The sequence below is a fragment of the Ursus arctos genome, unplaced genomic scaffold, assembly GCF_023065955.2.
Source record: "Ursus arctos isolate Adak ecotype North America unplaced genomic scaffold, UrsArc2.0 scaffold_32, whole genome shotgun sequence".
In the NCBI taxonomy this organism is placed as follows: domain Eukaryota; kingdom Metazoa; phylum Chordata; class Mammalia; order Carnivora; family Ursidae; genus Ursus; species Ursus arctos.
The window spans coordinates 18,936,079-18,941,934 of NW_026623008.1; positions in this window are offsets into that span (position 1 = coordinate 18,936,079).

Sequence of the window (5,856 nt, forward strand, 5' to 3'; positions counted from 1 at the left end):
ACAAGATGGCTCCCAAGACTGGTAGGGAAAGGTCAAAGCACTGTCGTTTATCAAATACCTGCTGTGTGCCAGCGCTGTCACTCACATCATCCTCTTGCTTGACTCCCCAGCCACCAGATAACACCCTGTAAACCACAGCCCAGTGAAATATACTCAGGCAGAGCTGAGATCTGAACCCACATCTGTGTGCCTCTGAAGTGCTTATTGTATGTGGCCCACTGCACGAGGGTACCTGGCTGCTTCCCTGGTCTAGGAAGGCGGCCAAAGAAGGGATGGAAGTGAGAGAATGAGGAAGGAAGAATCAAGAAGCTTGGCAACAGTCTGGGAGAGTGGAGAGAACAAGGACAACTGGAGAGGGGAAGCTGGTTGGGGAAGACACATGACCACATGACTTTGAGGTGACTGTTCTATGGGGTCAACCAGCAGACAGAGAACTGAACTCAGAAGAAAGATCAGCCTGAGGTGGAGAGAAGAGTCCTTGGCTCAAGACTGTCTGAAATGACTTCTGAATTTACAACTTCTCAAGACCCTCTTGTGGGGGTCACAAAGAGTAGGTCCTGAGTCCAGGAATAACGGGATGGGGACCTATTTAAAGGGCCCCCCACAAACTTAAAAAAAAAAGAAAAAGAAAAAGAAAACTAAAACCTGGAAATAGTAAAATAAAAAAGCAACCAAGATGGTCACAGTGACAGTTCGTGCGCACACCTCGTCCCAAATTTGCCAGACAGACAAACTGTCAGAAAAGCGAAACAGCTGATTTATCGAGTGGCATGATTGTGGATGGCTTCTTAATTTTTTTCTTTTTTGAAAAATACCTGCTGTTGTCACATGACAAATTATCTAATTTTTTTTTTAAGTCAAGAAAAAAGCGGCATTCCAGGCGTCTCACGCAGACCAAATAAGACGGTTCTCTGACTCCTGTGAAGGCTATGCATATGAGATGGATATGTCACCCTAGTGAACGTGCTGGGCAACCTTAAGCAAGTGACACTCCCTCCCTGGGCTACAATACTGAACATGCAGGATGCTACACTGCCTTGTACATCTGCCAAAAGTGGGGTCCCTCCTAGATGAAGGCACTGGCAAAACCAAGCCACGTGCCAGTCACGTAACACCTATTTATAAGAATACTTTTGTTTTAAGATTTTATTTATTTATTTGACAGAGAGAGACAGCCGGCGAGAGAGGGAACACAAGCAGGGGGTGTGGGAGAGGAAGAAGCAGGCTCCCAGCGGAGGAGCCCGATGCGGGGCTCGATCCCAGAACGCTGGGATCACGCCCTGAGCTGAACGCAGATGCTTAACGACTGAGCCACCCAGGTGCCCCAAGAATACTTTTTTTTAATCACAAGAAAAAAACGGAATCATTCATAAAAGTTAATCAGGAGAATGAGAAAACAAGTCACAGGTGGGAGGAAACATTTGCAAAAGGCATATTTGATAAAGAACTGTGATCCAACATCTACAAAGGACTTATAAAAGCCAACAATAAGAAAATGAGCAACTCAATTAAAACATGGACAGAAGATCTGAAGAGCTCAGCAAAGGTATCCAAATGGCAAACAAGCACGTGAAAAGATGCTCAACATTATATGCCATCAGGGACTCGCAAATTAAAACAAAAATGAGATACCATGACACACACGTCAGAATGACCCAAATTCAAAACACTGACAACACCAGATGCTGGCAAGGGTGAAGAGCAACGGGAACTTCCATTTATTCTGCTGGGACGGTTAAACGGCACAGCCACTTGGGAATACAGTTTGGCAATTTCTTACAAAACTACACATACTCTTACCATCAGATACAGCAATCACGCTCTTTGGTATTTACCCAGATGAGTTAAAAACTAATGTCTACACAAAAACCTGCGTGTCGATGGTTAGAGTAGCTTTACTCATAATTGCCAAAACCTGGAAGCAACCAAGATATCCTTCAGGAAGTGAATGGATAAGTAAACCATGGTACAGCCATCCCGTGGAATAGTATCCAGCACAAAAAGTGAGCGAGAGTGAGCGAGCTATCAAGCCACATGAAGACATGGACAAAACTTAAAGGCGTATTACTAAGTCAAAGAAGCCAATCTGAAAACGCTATATATTGTAGGATTCCAACCATATGACATTCTGAAAAAGGCAGTATGGAGACAGTAAAAAGTTTAGTGGTTACCTGGGGTTTGGGGAGAGGGAGAGATTAGGAGGCGAGGTACACAGAATTCTTAGGACAGTGAAAATATTCTATATGATACTGTAACAGTAAGATACATGTTACACACATTTGTCAAAACTCACATACAGCAAGAGTGAACTCTAACATAAGCTTTGGACTCTGGGTAATAAGGACGTGTCACTGCCGGTTCATTGATGTCATGACAAATGCACCACACTGGTGCGTCACGCTGATGGTGGGGGATGCTGGGACGCTCTACACAGAGCGTGTATACAGACTGTCTGTACCTTCTGCACGATTTTGCTGTGAACATTAAAGTGCTCTAAAAAAAGGTTATTCATTTTTCAAAAATCAGTATTAGAAGACAAAGAAGCCTTCATTGATATAATTGTTAGCCGAGGCGGGGGAACGGGAAATTCCTGAAAGATCTTTGTTCCTTGAGGTCTGCCACCGCTCACTCAGGAAGGAACGAGAAGTTACGTATAAGATGAAGGGACTGGGCTCCCAACATCCGCCGTTTGGGGGACACTCACTGCGCACTAAGCCCTGGGATGACATGAATCATTTCATTTGTTCTTTCAACACCTGAGAGAAAATGTTTCTATTACGTGAAAGGGTTAAAAATTATTATTATTCCCAGGAAAAGCTGAGGATATAGATTTCCCCCAGCTCTGTCCAAGAGGCTGAGCTCTAAACCAGCAGGGGAGATTGGGGGCGCCCTTGGCCCCAACCACCGTCACCATTCCACAATTCCATGAGTTTGGTCTGTCTCTTGTGGGGTTCCAATTGGGGGGGGGGCTGCTCCCTGAGACGTTAGATTCCTGGAAGGACAGTGCTGTGCCCTTAGGGGACTGAGAGTCTGACTGCCCGGAGCTCAGCCTCAGGCAGGAATTTCACACCTTCCCAGACCCTAGACCACAGGTGGACGGTGTCTGGAGGACGGGCCAAGTCTGCCTGTGAGACTGGGAAGGGTTGTTCCCACGGAGAGAGGGCTCCTTCTCCAGCCCTCAGCCACCTGTTCCCCAGATCCACCCTCCCCACCTCTGTACCCCCTCTTTGGAATGCTAAATCCAAGAGCTGGTGGGGCCGGCCGGGTATTAATAACTGGAGTCTGACGTTTGTGCTGATTAGAGAGGCATTCCCTCCTGGCAGCCAAGATGTCTGAGTGCCTTTCAGCCCATCTCTCCGAGCCCTCCGTGACCCTGAGGAGGAGGGCAGGATAATAACGATAATAACAACAGCCGCCCTGATTTGAACGCCATGCTGCCAAACGCATCACCCACAGTGTTGCGTTCAATCCCTTCAGGTCCTTCAGTCCCTCCATTTCCTATACTGAGACACTGAGGCTGGGGAGAGGTCAAGTAACGTGCCCCAGGCCACACAGCAGGGGAGCGGCTGGGCAGGCGCTCAAATGTGTCTGCCAGCAGCCGCTCTTGTGCTCTTGTGGGCCGTGGAGCCAAACACAGGTTCCTGCTCAGGTGCCAGGAAGCATGTGGCCCAGTTCCCTTCCCTTCCAGGAGCAGAGCTGACTGGTACAGGGGCGGGGGGAGGGGGGGCGACGAGCTTCCAGGAAGCCACCTTGCTGGTGGACTGCAGGACCAGGCCTGTTGGCCCAGGCCTCAAGACAGCCCCCAAGGGGCAGGGCCAGCCTGCCAGAGGGGACCTCCCGGGGCTTCTGGCACGGGGAGTCAGGTGATGGGAACATCTGCTCCCGCCCTGGGAAAGCTCTGCTCACCCCCCCTGCTCACCTCTTCTGCTTCTGGTTCTCTGGCTTGTGCTCACCTCTTCTCTCCTTTGAGGTGTTTTGACCATTTGGGAGAGACGGGCTCAATCACGGGGAGAGGAGAGCAAAGAGGCCCGTTCGTCCTGGGGCTCATAGTCACAGAAGTCTCGGATCTGGGCCTTTGACATTAGCTTTCCAGGGGCAGTGTGACATCGTGGTGGCTTAACCACTGGAGCCAGACCGCGGCTGGGCCTCCCTCTCCCGGGTCTGCCACTTACGGCTGTGTAGCTTTGGTAAGGTTCTTGAACTGCGCTGTGCCTCAGTTTCTCCATCTGTAAAATAGGGATAAATAATACCTACTTCATAGGGCTGTTGTAAAAATTAACTGAGTTAATGAATGTGAAGTGTACGTTTCTCGAAGCATAAAAGCCTGGCACAGAATAAGCGCTCAATCAGTGTTAGCGCTCCATCGTTTGCTGTTTCCAAATGATGCTTCACGCAGAATAACCAACAGAAGGGAAGAGACATCCATCAAGGAAACTTTAAAAAAATCATCTCCCAAATCCCGCTGTTCAACACAACCACCAACAGCACTTCACTGCGTTTCCTTGCAATTATTTTCCTGTCTGTCATTCTTACAACACTATAATTACAGTGTACTGGAAAGTTCTGCAACCTTGGGACTTGTTTTTCTTCTTTCTTTCTTTCTTTTTTTTTTTTTTTTTTTTTTACAGACTTTACTTCTTTATTAGCAAGAGAGCACACACAAGCAGGGACAGGGGCAGAGGGAGAGGGAGAAGTAGGCTCCCCGCCGAGCAGGGAGCCAGATGTGGGGCTCGATCCCAGGACCCCGAGATGATGACCTGAGCCGAAGACAAATGTGTAACCTACTGAGCCAACCAGGTGCCCTGGGTCTTGTTTTCCATTTAACATTTTATTCTAAACATTTACTATAATCATTCAGTAGGATTTTACTGAGGGTCTGCTCTGTGCTGAGTAGAGTTCTGAGCTCTGGGCACACAGCAACCAGCAGGAGCAGACAAACCCTTTCTCTCCAGGAGCTTACATTCTAGCGGCCTACATCGCCTTCAGAATTCACGCTTTTGGGGCGCCTGGGTGGCTCAGTCGGTTAAGCGTCCACCTTCAGTTCAGGTCATGATGTCAGGGTCCTGGGATCAAGTCCCACATCGGGCTCCCCGCTCGGCGGGGAGTCTGCTTCTCCCTCTACCTCTGCCACTCTCTTGCCCTATCTCTCAAATACATAAAATCTTTTAAAAAAAGAATTCATGCTTTTACATGGAGGTATCATCGTGTACAGTAGGGAACACAAATAGGAAGTGTGGAGTTCAATGAATTTTTACACATATATTCATCCACGTAATCTTCGCCCAGATGAAGATCCAGAACACTTCCATCCGCCAGAAGATTCCTTCACCTTCCCCACCAATAACCACCCGACTTCCACATAGATTTGTTTCACCTGTTTAAAAAGAGGGTCCACTCTTTTGAGAATGCCGATTTTCTAATGGCTGCAGAATATTCCATCCTATCGATATATTATTGGACACATATTTTGCTTTTCGTTTCTCACTGTTCCTACAGGGAACACCACATTTTCCTAGACTTTCAGAAGTGGGATTGATTTTTGAAAGGGTGTTTAGTATATGCGGACAGATTGCTTCCCTAGAAGTCGCACGGCTCCCCCAGGAGTGGGAAGAGCAAGGCACACAGCGTCGGCAGAGTCTAGCTCCGTCACCCGCCTTCTCAGTTTGAATCACCTAGAATTTTAGCTAGAATTCTCAGCATATAACACAGAAGGGTGTCTTCATGAAAATCTGACTGGTGAGAAGGACTCACAAGAAGGACTCACAAGACAGGATCTCTCTTGGTCCTGAGTTTGGGGCTGAGCTTTACAATGTCAGAACCCCAACTTCTCACAACATACTAGAAAGGGATTCGGGG